This window comes from Phalacrocorax carbo, chromosome 3, assembly GCF_963921805.1.
Source record: "Phalacrocorax carbo chromosome 3, bPhaCar2.1, whole genome shotgun sequence".
Lineage (NCBI taxonomy): Eukaryota > Metazoa > Chordata > Aves > Suliformes > Phalacrocoracidae > Phalacrocorax > Phalacrocorax carbo.
Window position 1 is genome coordinate 44,950,265 of NC_087515.1, and position 16,947 is coordinate 44,967,211.

The 16,947-nt window shown below is 42.3% G+C and overlaps 1 protein-coding gene across 1 annotated transcript in view; it reads left to right on the forward strand.

Moving 5' to 3' along the window:
* The window catches only part of LOC135312846 (ADP-ribose glycohydrolase MACROD2-like), a 33,131-nt gene that overhangs the window by 12,141 nt on the left and 4,043 nt on the right, over positions 1 to 16,947 (forward strand). The gene's annotated exons all lie outside the window — the stretch shown is intronic.

Consider the following 16,947-nt stretch of genomic DNA (forward strand, 5'->3'; position numbering starts at 1 on the left):
AGTGCCTCGTTCTTCATCTAGTTTTCTTTCGTCCACACAGTGTGGGGAAGAAGGGGGACTTTTCCTGAGCTTGTTTCCTTCTCCTTTTTTCTTTCTATGTCTTATCTTACGTGGCTGAAGCTTATGTTTTTTGGAGGGGGATCTAGCTCCAGTGTTGCCTGTTTCTGCAGATATAGGACTAGTTTTCCTACACTTTTGTTATTGTTCAGGGAAAATGCTGGCCTGTGTGAACAGGTGTGTAGAATAATCTTGTGGCTGCAGGTGAACATGGGTCTTTATGGTAATACTCCAGGTGAGATGAGGCCTGGAACTCATCAGCCTTTTTTTAAGGAAATGGGAAAGCTGTAACACTTTTTTAGTACAATCTGGAGGAGCTGACAGATTCACAGATGCCATTGTCATAAACAACTAATGCTATTATCTACTCCTAAAAGCATCTTTAATGACTTTTGCAGTAAAAATATGTCAGCGGCTACTGAGCTCTTCAACACTGAGTAGTTGCATTACAACAGTACCCACAGACCTCCCTCTCCCATTAGGGTAGGTCTGTTACACCCTACAAGATCAAGAAGCCTGTCCGTCTAGGAAACGAAAGCAAAGGCTGCATAAAAATAAAAAAGATTACCTCACTTTTCCAAAGTTCATTTTGGAGGCCTGCTGTACGTGGGGATATGCAGTGTATCATGTGGTTTAGCTGAGAGACTCTTCATCCGTTCTAGCTTGAACTATGTTTTTATTCTAACAACTCAGATAGTAACACGCAAAAATTTCACAGATCTTGTATTACTTGGGCTGCTGAAGGTGACAAGGTGTGGATTTACATTGTGATTGCTGTTACACTTCACATAAACAAAATGTCAGTGTCTAACATGTGGGTATTGAATCATGGCAGTGGTGAATTTATTTTCTTGTAGCTGCTCTTGCTTTCTTCCTGTTAGTACCCAGTGCACTGCAAAAAACGCTGGAAGGCAAAAGTTGTGCTGAAACACTTCTCTGCTTCTTGAAGCTTTTGTTATACTGTACATTCAAGAGAAAATATCCATGGTCACTTGTTTTCTTTGATGCATTTATTGTAAATAAGCCATGTGGAATAGTGAACTTCTAGGAGATTAGACAGCTGAAATGCTTCCACATTTCAATGGACCAGTGCAATTAAAAGAGAGATGTATATTAATGTGATTGCTGCTGCATCTGTTTCAAACTTTATTTCCCTTAAATGTTGACCCCACTCTGAAGGTATCAAGGGTGTGCAAGAACGGTCTTTCTGAGCTGAAATACTGAAAAACTAGAATTTAAGTAATCTTGCTGATGAGAACTTTGGCTCTGTATACTGGGACATATGGAGAGCAACTGGTACAATCTAAATGAAACTGTGGAGAGAGCAAGTGAAGCTCCAGGTATGATGAAACTGGTGATGACTTGACAATGCCATGCCCAAGTTCTGATACTTTTTTCAAGTGAAAGGCTACTTCTTGCAGTGATAAGCTGAAGAAGTCTGAAGGGTTGTGGCGTGGGGTGGGGTGAGGGAGGAGCAGGGAATAACCAACTGTGTGCTTGACAAGCCAAAACAGCAACTGATGGGGAATGTGGAAAAAGTTCTTTACCATTTACTTCCAACACTGTATACAGTGAAAAAAATGACAGATTGATTAGTGAAGTGTGGAGTGGCTGTTCAGAAAGAGTGATGAGGAGAAATCAAGAAAGGAACCAAGAACAAATAAAGTGAAGCAGGTGCAATCAATCAGCTGCTGCAGTAAGAAGCTGTAGGAAAAGGGGGGAGCGTCTGGGCTGGTAATAGTCCCTGTAGACGCTCAACTGGAAATTAAGGGTGTTCAGTGCTGCATAGATTTTTGTACTGACTCTTAGGAAAAATTGCTTGAACAATACAAAAGCTTTATGGTACCTATTTTTAAATGCAAATGACTAGCTGGAGGGTGTTAGGAGATAGCAGTTAGTCACACTTTTGTTATAGGGAAGCTTAACAGAAGATTATTGAAAAGTCTCTGTGTGGAACTGCTGAAACGGAAATGACACAAAAGGTTCATGTTGGGAAGGAACCAACCTGACTGCCATGCTCTGTGTGCTCTTTATTGACAGGTTTGGAGAGCATACCTTAGTTTGTGGAGGAAAGTGTTTCTTCCCCGCTCTTCTTCCTCTACCCTTTGGTATCATAGAACTATTAAGGGTGGAAAAGACCTCTAGGATCATCAACCCAGCACCACCGTGCCTCCTAAACCATGGCCTGAAGTGCCACGCCTACGTATTCTTCGAACACCCCCAGGGATTGTGACTCCACCACCTCTGGGCAGCCTGTTCCAATGCCTGACCACTCTCTCAGTAAATGAATTTTTCCTAATATACAACCTAAACCTCCCCTGATGCAGCTTGAAGCCATTTCCTGTCGTTCTATTGCTAATAACTTGGGAGAAAAGGCCGACACCCACCTTGCTACAACCTCCTTTCAGGTAGTTGTAGAGAGCGATGAGGTCTTCCCTCAGCCTCCTCTTCTCCAGGCTAAACAATCCCAGTTCCCTCAGCGACTCCCCAAAAGACCTGCTCTCCAGACCATTCACCAGCTTTGTTGCCCTTCTCTCAACATGCTCCAGCACCTCAATGCCCTTCTTGTAGTGAGGGGCCCAAAACTGCTCACAGTGTTTGAGGTGTGGCCTCACCAGTGCTGAGTATAGGGGCACAATCACCTCCCTAGTCCTGCTGGTCACACTATTCCTGATACAAGCCAGGATGCTGCTGGTCTTCTTGGCCACCTGGGCACGCTGCTGGCTCATGTTCAAGCAGCTGTCAACCAGCACCCCCAGGTCCTCCTTCACTGTGCAGCTTTCTAGCCACTCTTCCCCAAGCCTGTAGGGCTGCATAGGGTTGTTGTGACCCAGGTGCAGGACCCAGCCCTTGGCCTTGTTGAACCTCAGAGAACTGGCCTTGGCCCATTGATCCAGCTGGTCCAGGTCCCTCTGCAGAGCCTTCCTACCCTCAGGCAGATGGAAACTCCCACCCAATTTGCTGAAGAAACCCAGTAAGACTTGGAATAAATTGATGTTAGGGTAAATTTTGGGAAGGCTGGAAGTCTTAAGAACAGAGGGATGTGTAACAATGAAGAGTTCTGAAGAGTGAATTCATATTCTGAACAATGAAGAGCTTCTGAAGAGTGATGTTGGGGAATTCTGAATGGCAGCTGACAAGGGCTTTGTCTCTCTTTTTTTTTTTTTAAAGCAGCAAAGGTGTGTAAAACAATTGGAAGTTGAAAGCAGCTGTGTATAGTTTTTGTCTTTATCTTGCTCTTCGTTGACTAAAACAAAAAACTATGATTTGTGCAGGTCTCCTTATATGGACATGACTAGCCATGAGAAAAGAAGTTGGCATGTGTTTTGGCATGGAATTTGGTCGATATTTCTGATACTTTTTGGATTTTTTTGAGAGCGCAGCAATGTGGAATGCAGGGACTAAGCCTGGTGCCTGCTGCTCTGAACTGTGGCAAGCAAGCTGTCTTGGGCAGGTGCAGTTCCAGAAGGACTATGTTGTCAACACCTCTGGGTTTTGGCATATAACTTGCCAGGCTGCACAAGTGGACCTCAGAGATCAAGTATCATAACACTGCTCATTTTACTTCCACTGCTGTTATTGACAAGTGGCCCTCTTTAATGTTGGAGGGGATGGTAGGAAGGGAAAAAAACCTCTTGTTTTCAAAGTAGTTCTGTAGATGTAAAAGCTTTCTTTGTTTTAACTGCCTTTATTAAGGAAATGAGGACCTGTCAACTTTGGAAATGAAGAATAATCCTGCCATACAGGGCTGGATAGTACATATATACTGTAATACATTGTCTTTGCCACTTCTTATCTTCAAATATACCAAAGGAAGACATATCTCATCTGTTCTGTTACATACTTTGAAATAGTGTCCTTCCTGACAACGTGCGCATAATGGACTCATTTTCCAAAGCTCTGGAATTTGTATGCCTTTACTTCATACCACTTTATGCTAGGCACTTGTCCTGTACAGCAATGGTAACTTATGTTTTGTGGTGCTTGGTGAATAAAATGCCACCATGTACATGAATAATTAGAGTGTTTTTTTGAAGTTAAATATGCATATTAGCTTTTTTGTGGGTACACAGTTATTCATGAAGATTTCTTCACTCTTTAGTGGGGAATGTGAGAAATTACTTCAGAAAACTTTTTCTTGAAAGCTTTTTCAGAAAATCAGGGTCTTGGGAATTCTGTTGTCACTGAGTTTTTTGTGTCACGGGTAGAGGAATGTTTTGTTGCATTAATGGGGTAATCCAGAAAATGGAATAAGTTCTGTAGGTCAACTCGAGGCAGCTGACAGTCCTGCTGACTCTTACAGCCTCTGGGATTCGTTGGCATAGCAGTGGTGCCAAGGAAAGAGCAAATTCAGGTGATGGTTTAAAGACCTTTGTTAATGGTAAGAACCACTTTTAGATGAAGTTGAAATGGAAGGACACGGTAACCACTGAGTTTTTTATTTTTGTTTAAGATTAAATGATCTGAAAGGTCTGCAGTCTTTTTTTTTTTTTTAAGCAAGTCTTGAAGTATGTTTAGATGTTTTGGCAGCCTCTGGATTTTCTTAAGCTGCTATGTTTTTAGAAAATTACATGGTTCAAACTATTCAAATTAATCTACTTTAACACAGTATAATTGTATTTTTGTATAATAGTAAAGGTTTGGCTTTAATAGAAGCGCCTTTGTACTACAAATCTGTAGCTTTCTAGATCTAAACAGTGAGTTGACACAAGATTACAGAGCCAAAGCATCTAGATGAGCCACTCAAAATGCTTCATGCTGAAAAGAAAATGTGGGGTAATGCTGAGCTCTGTTGACCAGCATTTCTTGGGATGGCTAACTAATCACAGGTAATACTGGGTTCTTCAGATCATCTCCATGTGGCCCTGTGTGGTGTATCTGTCCTGTGGGAACCAGGAATCAAGGTGGTGATCATCAAACAGCCTTTGGAAAGTAATCCCACTACTAAGCTGCAGTGAAATTCAGCCAGACAGCTACAAGGGGGAAATAGCGTATTTCTAAAACACTCATTATTTTCCGTTGGGTCATATAGAAGAAGAAATTATGTTCCACTAGAACGTCAAGATTGTCAGAAGTTGCCTGACAATCAGTAAGTTCTGTCTGTAATAGCTATGTGGAACCAGTGTGCTTCAAGACCATGCCCCCACCAAAAAACCAAGTCCGTCAGCTTGCATTACCTTTTTTTTTTTCTTACGGTGACTTCAACAACTGTCTCTAGAAGAGATTTCTAGCTGAGTGACAAGGGTGAAAGTGAATCAAGGCACCTTAGCTCAGTGTGATGCTTGCTGTCAGTCAATGAGTATGGTGCTTTTGCTACTGAAACTCTTTGGTTAAGTTCACAGTACAGCAGTTTTTCAGCGTGAATTCACATAGAAAACGGCAATAACTTGCATGCCACAGCTCAGGATCTCCTGCTACTAGCTGTGGCCTTGAATGCGAGTTCCAGCTTTGCTTAAACTCAGTACTGTACTTAGTTTTGTCCTTGGTTTTCATCTGTTGGCATGCTGCTCTGTTACTCATGCTAAACATTTTATCGCAGGGTCTCTTGAAGATTAGCGTGGTTAAGGTTAGAAAGCTGTGTCATTTAGATGCGTGAAGAGATCACTGCGTATTAATGGCTGTGTGTACTAGCTGGGGGAGCTCCACTAAAAGATGTAACACCTGTGGCTTATATATGAATTGTGCGAAGATCATGGTAATGAGGTGTATTGAATACTTAGGAAATGATGTGTTTTTTGTGGAAGTGGCTATAAATCTGCTCATTTCTATTGTCTGTCCGTGTTATGCATATATTAAGGAAGCAGCCAAGGAATTGGAATGGCAACAACAGCAAACTATGTTTGTAGCTTATTAGTCTGTTCTAAAGGCGTCCAGGAGTCTGCATGCCCATGGCGTAATGTGGAGTGACTTGAAGGCTGAGACTCAAAAGGCTGCTGGAGCAGTAGGGAGTAACCGGAGCCCTGTGTGCTCTGCTTCTCCGGGGCTCTTGGCTGCCCTTTGAGGATCTGTCCTGAACAGATGCCAAGCTGCAGAGTGGTACAAATTTGACCACACGAGCTCCTCACCCTGCACACCTTTCTGTCTTCCTAATCATACACCTCAGCTCTTTTTTGGAATAGAGCGCCTTGCACAGCACAGACATTGGGAAAAACTCTTCAGATGCAAGCTTACTGGGGGGGTGTGTGGGTTTGGTTTTAGAGGCAAGTATTCCTACCTAGTTAGTGGTATCCCTGACACAAGTGAATAAAGCAGTGTGTGTAGTACAGCGGGGAAAATTTACAGTAAACAAAAAGAACCAATATGTATTCAGTTGACTGTAATTCCCTGGTGAGCTGCATGCATTTATAGGATGGATTAGCTGTCAAAGTAATGACGCCTTAAAGTGTTTTGGGGGGGTAAAAGAAAAAAAGAGAAACCTGGCTTTCAGCAAATGTGAGAGATGATCATTAAAAAGCAAAAAATAAACTCTGTTTGTATAGATGAAGAACATAGAATTAGCCACACTGGATTATTTCTCGAAGAAAGTAAATCACTTGTCCTTGATGTAATTAAGACGATGGCTTCTTTTTAAGCTGCCATTCCATTATTTTTTTTAACAAGTTAGCTTCCATGCAGTGTTAAGCTTATACAGGACCTTGATAGAGTTCTCATTCTGTGGACCTTCTGCATGCAGCTGAGAGAATCCTCTTATCTCCAATGGCAGCCAGCTCCTTGAGGGGCAAGAATTAACCATAGGAAAGGAAATTAGCATCCTTCTTGAAGCGCCATGTTTTAAAGAGTAATAGTAGATGGAGATGCAAAGGGAAGTTAAGCATGTCTTTGCCAGAAATGACATTTCTAATGCTTTAAGTGCTGGCGACATGGCTCTTGACCTGATTAATAACTACTAAGCTTCTGTCCCATGCATTTAGGAGAAAAACTTTTTTTTTTTTTTTGGAAGCTACTGAACATCACTGTGTACTGAAGTTTTGTACGGAGGTCCCTGAGGAAGTACTAACCAGAGTCAGAAGCGCCAGATGATGCAGTGTGCTGTCAGCTGGTAGGCTCGCTCGGAGTGTGAGGAAAGATGGCTTTAGCAGCAGCGATGCTGTGTGCAAGTCGTTACGTGCTGTTCCTCAGCAATTACTGAGAAAGTGTAGGGTTTCTCAAGTTCCAGCCTGGAGTTTTTTGGTGGCTGACTTGTCTTGTATTCCAGACTACTAAGGGAAAGAAGAAGAATAGCAACTTTTGAGCGAGACGCTTTAATATATGCAGAGGAAAAGTAATAGGTTATACATCTTGGTTTCCAGTAATTTGTGTTTATGTATATGTCTGTCTTTTTTGATTATTATTTCCCCCCGCCCCTTTTTTTGTGTATAAAGGATGAGCTCCTTCTGAGCATGGGGGACTGCAAGATCAAGTTCTCAAATTATTTTCTTGCTCTACAAAGACAGTTCCACTAAGTCATCTAGGTTTTGCTCAGTATGGTTGCTTGGCTAAAGCCACAAAGTATGATTTATGATGGATTGTGGCATATGTCCTCACAGTCTTTTGCGGACAGATGTGAGCCAACGTGCCAGCCTGACTGGAAGCCGTGTGTCTGTGATTAGCTTGAGGCCAAGATCAAGCCATTAAATTGTAGCTCTGTCGTGGCTTACTAGTGTAGACCTGATGCCATGCTGACTGGCTGCATGACTTTTGGGTATCTTCAAGTGTAGGTGGAAAAAGCTGATGCCCTCCTGCAGAAGACTGGGAACCTCTTTTGAGAAGGCAGTAAGAGACAGGTATGGCTTGTCTTAATTCACTGCAGCTTAGATGTGACAGGCATTTATGAAGGTGCTGAACTATTACTTTAACTAGGTTTTGCTGCCTGGGGCTAATAACAGTTAGTGGTCATGCGTGGTAGGTCCGTCAGCTGCTGCTCTTTGGATGTGGGAGGCTTTCATCAAGTCTGAAAGATAACCGCTATGTAAGGATACTGGTTTAACTCCCTTGATAAGGTAGGGGGATCACTGATACAGTTTAAGCTCGTTGAGCTCTCTGTTTGGATCATATTAACCAGCTTTCATGCATAGTTGCATTTGCTTCATGCACCATTAAACACTTGATCATACATGTGTTAAAAACCCAATCACTGGAAACCAGATAAGCTTGGTTTCCCTTTTTCGGTTCACTAGAGCCGAACTGCTCCCCACGTAGAAATGTCTCTAACAGATCAACTAATGTCAGAGTAAGTTGTCGTAGCCCTTCCTATGTGAAGTGGTGTGTGGCTTTCTCCTGTGAGAGGGCATCTAGCTGATGTGCCATTGGAAAATCCAGTCGACATGGAATTTCTCAGCCCTGTAGGAAGTGCTGCATGCGGATGTGTTTGTTATGATCCACAGAAAATGCTCCTCTGTGCCGGACAGAAGGCTTAACAATCTGGTTTATATTTCAACTTCTATTTTGCACAGCTTTAAAAACCATTGACATTACAATTTTGTGTGGCTCCATCTCACCAAGAAATGTCTCTTCTTTAAATGGGAGGGAGGGGTAAGCATAATTGTGCACAGCAAAGGTACTGAGACTTGCAGCTGTTGGGTGTTGATTTGGCATGTTAGCAGAAGTGTCACAGGGGCCTTTACCAAAGTTTCCTGCTCTGTGTGTGGGGTTTTTTTTTGTGGCCAGGGTGCTCTAGAATGCACATCTTGCAAAACTGAACCACTCCGCCTTGTGCTGGTATAGCCAATGCATTTCTTTCTGAAAGTGGAAATAGTTCTCTCCATGCCCCTCTGTGCTAGTAGCATCTCTAGGAGTTCATGGTTGAACACTGAGTTAGAAAGACTGCTCTATCATTTACCAACAAGATCCTGTCCAAAAGACTTAGTCCATCTATAATGCATATGTGCAACCAGTTCTACGCTTTCTTTGTATCTGCCTTGCTTTAAAACATTTACCTGCCTTATCCTGCCCTTTGCTTTTTCACAGAGGCTTTTTTTACGCAAATATCGGCCTCTTTGGTACTGGTGGTTAGTCTGTAAAGGTGTTGTTTTTCATTTGCTGCACAAAAACTATTTGTAGTTGAAGTTCAGCCTGCGCTGGATGTATTCCTGTATGCTTAATGTCATCTTTTCTGTGTGAATAAGGTACTCTTTAAAAAAAAGGCACTGCTCTCATACAAACATACTGTGTGTTGCAGTGCTGTCCTTTTGTGGGAATACTTAATGACTCTGTACAAACTGAAAGCAAACCCCAAACTGTTACTGAGGGTATGGATCAGTTAGGTTTAAAGAAAAAGTAGCATTCCATTTTTTCACCTTTCTGTATTGCTACCAGAGTTCTTACATGAGAAGGTTTCTAAGTGTATTGCAAATAACTAAATCCAGACAGACTAGGCAATGCACACCAACACATGCCTATATTGACTTAAGGGCTTTGAGGTTTGCTGTGTCTGTTAGAGCTAAATCTTTCTCTTAACTGCTAGTGAATTTGTAACTGCTTGTGAGTTGGTATTACTTTCTATTTTTCATGTCTTTAAAGTAAGCAAGTATGACTCGCAACACTAATTGGTCTGGTAGAGTCCTATTCAAATATTGAAGATTTTCTTCTGTACCTTGCTGTTTGGATTGAAGCCCTGCTGTTTCTTAGGGTAGCAAATGACGTGTGGTATCTCAGGGAGTAGGGGAAGGGAAATGCAACGGGGTAAGCTCTACCCACCAAGCTTTATGTCTTAATGCAGAAAACATTATGTTTTGTACCTGCATAAAAACTTGCCTACCTGTCCCCTGGTACCAGAAAACTAAAGCTCCTGCTCCCATCTGGTAAGCAGTTGTCACTATATCTCATGCAGAGAGGTTCTTGAATGACAATGCCTTGAAGTATTTGCTGACAGTTTTGCAGAAGTTTCATAGTTTGCTGGTAGTAACTTTTTACTTCCAAGCGATGCAGTAAGTACTACAGTATTGCTGACTAGAGAAGCTGTCGCTTAGCAATGGTGTAGGGAATTCAGAAAGCGGAGAATGTAGAATAAAAATTGTCTGACTGGTTAGTAAGCTAATGAATGAAAGCTAATGGATTTGTAGTTTCCCCACTATAAACTGACTTTAATTCTGCTTGATGCTGTATGTGCTGTGCACACCTACTAAAAATTGGTTTTCACTACTTGGTGAATAAAATAGATGCTGGACAAGACCAAACACACCTGGCTGCTCATGAAAAGGCGTTCTTTTTCCAGCCAGCTTCTAAAGCTGAGTGAAGGAATATGGTGTTGCTGGTAGTGTGAGTCTTGAATGAAGGCTCATAGTTATACCAGGAGGTACTGGATTGATTTGAACATTCCAGGAACAGATGTATGAATGCTGTGGTATTACCAAGACACAAGTGAAGGCGTTCTGCTTTGTCTTCAAAGGAATCTATTGAAGTAGCATCACCCTTTAGCTTTACAGGAAAGTAGCAACATACAGTCAACATACAGGCAATGAACAGTCGTCTAAGAGAGTGTAATATTTTTTTCCTCTTAGTTTTTGAACTTCTGTTCTTAATTAAAAGGCCTCTGTAGTAGAGGGAGGTGTTAAAGTAGGAATTGAGTCAGAGGTGATGCAGCGTAGTTCTTGCCTCCATGCGACCTTGGTTGACCATTTAATGTACTTCAGTACAATGCACACTGCTCTTCTGGAGGAAGGATCTGTGTATTGCAATTCTTGCTGTCCTTCAGACCGAGGTACTGATAATCAGGCTGTGGTAAGACCTTCGGAAATATACTATCCAACAGCAGTTTTATTGCAACATATAGTCAGAGAGTCTTGAATCCCTCTGAAGGTTCACATTAAAAAAAACCCCACCAAACAAGACAGTGACTGAAGGAATTTCTTGAAAAAACACAAAACGTGGCTCCTTCTGGGTCACGGCTAAACCAGCAGCCGTTCCTATGGACCCTAAATCGCAAAATCTTAAGCCAGCAGAAGCAAACTTAGCAGCCACAGCAGCTGGATGCTGACTGTCTGAGTAAACACACAAATACCCTAAGGCCTCAGCATAATTCGTTGTGTCTTTGCTGTCACTGTGCATGCCACTGAAGTGAGGAGACTTTGATTTATGAATTGACAATTGCATGTCCCTGCCAACCAGGTTGCATCACAAATAGGAATTGAGAATGTATTCCTTTTCTCGTTCTCCTTGTTTGTTATTATTGCTTTCTCAAACTTTGGTCTTTGGTACTTTTGTACTCCATACCAAGTCTTCTTTCGTTTTACAAAAACTTTAAAAAGAGGACAGGCTTCTCCATTCGCACTCCTTCCTCTGCTCCCAGACTTAAAGGGGGTTTTTGCCTGTCAGTTTTGTTTTTGGGGGACATACAGAGCTGTGTGGGATAGACTGAGGAAGAAGGTGAAATATAACACCGTAAGGACTATGCAAGACCCTTGTGACACAAGAATAACTGCATTTTGCATGAGGGTTGTGTGGGTTGGTAGGACTGACTGGCTATTTTTTATCCATTCTCATGGTACTTCACACTCTTTAATGTATACCATAGTCTTCAATGGTTCCAATTCAGTCATTCAGTGACTGAGAAGTAGAGGCTCATATTTACAGTCCTGCTTGTGGGCTGTTGATAGCCATATCACTACATTTAACTTGGACCAGGTGAGTTAGTAATGGGCTTTTTGCATCAGCTTTAGAGGGGTGCGTTTATAGCACTGTTGAACTCCATTACGGTGTGGTTCATTGGATGTGAGCTCCACAGTTAACCAGTGGACATCAAGTGATGCTCATGTCCTCAGCTGTGGGGATATGTCATATCTCCTGAAAAACCTTGGACGGGAGATATCATGACCTCCTGACCTGGACTGAGCGCAGCCTCAGCAAATTTGAGAGTGCTACAAAACTGGGAAGTGTAGTTGCTGCACCAGATGAGCGCAAAAAAAAAAAAAAACAAAACCCCCCCAAAAAAAATGAAAGGAAGGACTGGAGCATTCCCTCTGCAAAGGAAAGGCTGGGAGAGCTGGGGTTTAGCCTGAGGAAAAGACACCCCAGATGGGATCTGATCAATATTTATAAACATATGACGGGAGGGTGTGAAGAAGATTGCGCCAGACTCTTCCCAGCGATAGACAGTGATAGGACGAGACAGTGGGCACAAGTTGAAAGAGGAAATTCTTTCTTAGTGTAGGAAAACACATACTGTGAGAGTGGCTGAACACTGGAGCAGGTTGCTCAGCGAGGTGGTGGAGTCTGTCTTTGGAGATACTCAAACTCCAACTGGGCCAGGGTCCTGGGCAACTTCCTCTGGGTGTGACCCTGCTTTGAGCACGGAGGTTGGACTTGACAATTTCTAGAGGTCCCATCCGACCTCGTCCGTTCTGTGATTTGTGGTGTCCGTATGCCTCATAAGCTTTGTGCTTGGCTATAGTCCTCGGCTAATCCAATTGCGCCTCTTTGTAATTAGCTGGAACAGAGCATATTGGCAGAGTATGCAGCTGGAGAGGCGGTGTTCTTCATCAGTGGCTTTGACTTGCATGGTGTGCTGCATTTTTGGCTAGGTGGAAGGTGATTTGTCTGCAACAGATGTTTCTTCCTTGTGCTCAGGTTCTGATCTCGTTTAAGTCCAAGAAGTGATAGAGCAAATCTGTATTACAAATCTGAAGTACTATAGTGCACCTGTGAATGCTTTCCCCCGGTGATGGAACACATAGAAATAATGCTTCTCCTGATTTAGATAAGCAATTGCCTTTCCTGTAGAGTCATCCATGGTTAATAGGAGTAGGAGGCGGCATGTATTGTAACAGATCTTAAAACCTGTCTTCTCTAACGCTCTGTAAGCCTATACAGAAACAAATGGAATAGAAAGCTGTGTTAAATGTGAGGTTAGTAATTGCTAATATTTTGTAATTTTTAATCTGTACAAGACGCTTGTAAAAACAAAGCATTAAAAAAAGCACTGAAGGGAAGAGTGCACAGAGTGTGTAGCAGGATTGGTGCTGTACCTTTCCCTGTTGTCAGATGCACTCTTAGAGCTTGCTCAACTCCTTTGTTTCTTTGGCAGCCCAGGAAAAGTGGAGCAGTGTCCCAGTCCAGCCTTTTTTTGAGGATTCTCCTGGGAGTGGAAGGGCTGGCTCTTGGCTGGGGTTGATGTCGGGGCTTGCTCAGGTTCTTTTCCCAGCGCTGTTTGCAGATCATGTTATAGACTGCTGTTGGAGAAGCCTTTCTTGTGGGGATACATGTTCCTGCTAGTAGCTGTTATACCAGGGATGAGATAGCGGGCAGACTTATTACTTATTTTTGACTTGGAATTAATATACTTCCTTCAGCTGTGAATTCTAAAGCTGACTATAAATTATGAAACACTCCCATTTTCAGCTTTGTTTCTTGCAATTCAGTCTGTTACTCCTGTTTTTATGAACTAGAGGAAAAAAAAACATTAAGTCGTCCTGACTTGTTTAACACAATTTCGTTTTAATACCGCAAGCCTCTGAGCCTAGCTGCTGTAAATCCCTTACACTTGTTCCATTCCTCCTCTTACCTGCTTTTGCTCGTGGAGTGCCAAGAGCCGCTTTCTTGGCTGTAGGTATCGCTTTATACTGTGGGGTTTTAATAACTATTTTTACTCTTTTGTGAGCGCTCTACTCCTTTATTATCAAATAGTTTTAAAATAAAAATGTGTTTTTAACAGAAGCTCTTCCAGCTGTAGGTTTTTCTACTCCCTTTGGTTGCAAGATCTTTGGTATTGCTGTAGGGATTTCTGTAATTGGATGTCTGAGACCTGTTTCAAAAATTAACATACTTTAAAGTGCACTAGGCTATAAAATCCTGGATATTTTAGCAGTGACTCAGTTTCAGAGTTGATTTTACAATGTTGTTAAGTTTGTGCCACCCTTTTCCATCACACCAGCTGAGTATGTTCATGCCCTTTATAGGGGCTCCCTCTAGTGAGCTGTTCTGGAAGTCCTTTTTCCTCCTAGTTGTGAAGAACTTAATGTGTTTTGTTTCCAAATGCAGTTTTTGTTCACTACATCTAATGTGTTTTTCTGCATATGTATAAGATGTAAGGATCCTTTTCCTTCGGTGTGAGCTGGAAGGGGTTGTAAGTAAAGCTGAGGCATAGGACTGTCTATTTGCTGTACTTGGCGTTAAGACATCAGCTTAAGAAGATCCTTCAAGAAGGATGTGGCTAGAAAGAGCTCAGAGGTGTTGGGAGCATGGGTAAAGGCTCAAAGGGTGTGACCTGGGAGAAAAAAACTAAAGGAAGTTGGGTTGTGTAGACAGAGGGATAGAAGCTGATGGAGCAAATCTGGAGGGAAAAATGGTGGTGGGACAAAAATTTTCAACTGTTTATGATGAAGATTTTTACCTTAATACATATTCCTGAGGCCGAGGGTTGGGGGGAATGGAGGACCTAGCGCATTTGTGGTGTCTCCACTGTTGTTTATCTTGAAAAACAGCCTAAACAAAACAGATTTTGGGAAGGATGTGGCAGGTTCAACCCTATCCTTCGTGCGTGTGGCTACACAGATCACAGAATCACAGCTTGGAAGGGACCTCAGGGATTCAGTGACCATTGACTTTGCTTTCTGATAGGAGCTACAACAAGCTTTCTTGCATTACTGGAGTTTGTTTTTTTTTTAAAAAGCTGTCTTTATTTTTGTTATTTCTGTATTAGCCATGTTTTAGTATACTGCTACATTTCCCTAGCAGATGTTGTTTCTTGGGTTTTTTTTTTTTTTTCCCCCCCCTTGTCAAAATCAACCCAGAGGAGGGATGGATACGATCTGAATTAGGGCTAGTGAGGCAGAAGAGGAAGATTTGAGCATTATTTAGGTCAGAAAACTGGCAGAGAGCCTGAGTAGGCACTTGGGAAAAAATTCAAAACTTAAGTCTTATGGACTGCTTTTATGTTGGGTGTCTCCTTAGGGTTCTGTTAGGTCGTCGCTTGTGAATGTGCAGATTTTTGGTGTACGTGTGGGGTTGCTTTACATCTCTGTGTCTCACTTTGCAAATTCAATTACATTTCTTTCAAATGAATAGAATTGACCTGACTGTAGTTATGCCTACAGTCATTTTACGATGGAGTTTGTGTTTTGCTGTGAGTGGAATTCAGAAAGGCATTTCAAAAGTTTGTGAGTATTCCATTTACCCTCTTCCCTAAATAGTTTTCTTTATATGCCAGTTCATTCTTTGAATTCATCAGAACCTGAAAGCTCTAAATGATTGTGAAATCTACCTGTATGGGAGATCATTGCTTTCACAGAATCACAAAATGGCAGGGCTTGGAAGGGACCTCTGGAGATTATCTCGTCCAAACCCCCTGCTTGAGCAGGTACACCTAGAGCAGGGGTCACAGGAACATGTGCAGGTGGGTTTTGAATGTCTCCAGGGAAGGAGACTCCACAGCCTTTCTGGGCAGCCTGTTCCACTGCTCTGTCACCTTCACAGGAAATAAGTTTTTCCTCATATTCAGGTGGAACTTCCTCTGTTCCAGTTTGTGCCCATTGGCCCTTGTCCTGTTGTTGGGCACCGCTGAAAAGAGTCTGGCCTCATCGTTTTGACACCCACCCTTCAGATATTTCTAAGTATTGATAAGATCCCCCCTCAGTCTTTCCTTCTCCAGGCTGAACAAACACAGAGGTCTCAGCATTTCCTCATAAGGGAGATGCTACAGTCCCCTGCTTTTAGCACAAGGTTTTGAATTCATTAGGGCTCTTTTATTCCAGAGGCAGGGCTGACATTAACTGGTCCTGGGAAGTTATCAGGGATGAAAACTCTGGGATTGCACTGTCTCAGAAATCAGGTAACCAGACTTGAGATGAACACACCTTGTAAAATTCACATTAAACAAAACAAAAAAGGGTTTATTTGCTTTTGACAGGCACACATAATTGTAATGAAATACCGGAAATGTTAATGCGCTTAAACTGCAGTTTGAATCCATTCATAATCCTACTGTTCACACAACATATATAACTGTTTGGACAAGTTTGGGATTAAGGAATTAAAAATGAATTAAAAAAAAATAATCACTGAGAGTTAGAGGGGGAAATCAAGATGGCCAAACTAATGCTGATAATCACTGCTTTGTGAGAGCTGATCATGGGCTTCTGTTTTGTTTTTTGGTTGTTTGGTTTCGGGTTGTGTTTTGTGGTTTTTTTTTTTTCTCTCCCCTTAAGGAGCAGCTCCCAGTAAAGCCTGTATTTGTAATTTTTCAATGGAGATGGACATGGGGTAGAGGTGGGGGCAGTGTCTTATTCCAGAGGGACTGAAGGCTCCGGAAATGGGTCTCCCTGGGGGTTATACAAGCATAAAACTCCCCAAAAAAGCAGAAGCTATTGCTCCTACTTAAGACTGCCACAGTCCTATTTCAACAGCTATTTTAGCATATTACTAACCGTGGCTTGATTAAAAGCAGTGATCTGACGGTATCTAGGCTTCTTGCGCAGGTGCTCACTATGTGTTGGGTTTTGCTTGTGAGCCAGGAGAGCTATGGTGATGAAGGAGATGGGAGCAGTTCTTCCAGCAGGGAGGGAGTCCTCCTTCCTAGGCAGTCTTCACTGCCCATCTGGGTGGTCTAAAACATCTTCTAGTGCCTCTTAAATTTTACTGTAGCTATGCTGGGATTCGTGTGAGGGTACTGCAGAAGATTCAGTCTCTCTTATTCTGCTTGCTACTTTGTCCTGAAACCACCTCAAATACACAGCCGCAGACCAAACAAAGTATTTTCTAGTCTTGGAGTCTGTGATGCCCTCATCTAAAACTGATGCAGACTTTGTCATAGCCTTGATGCAGTGTGTGTTTAGTTGGTGGGTTTTCTGGGGGGGCGTGGGTGGGTTTTGGTTTGGTGGTTCTTTTTGGGGTTAGTTTGTTTTAGTTTTGGTTTGGTTTTTTTGTTTGTCTGTTTTAAGGACTGGAGTGTATCTGAATTTTCCTAGCTTTCCAACTGTT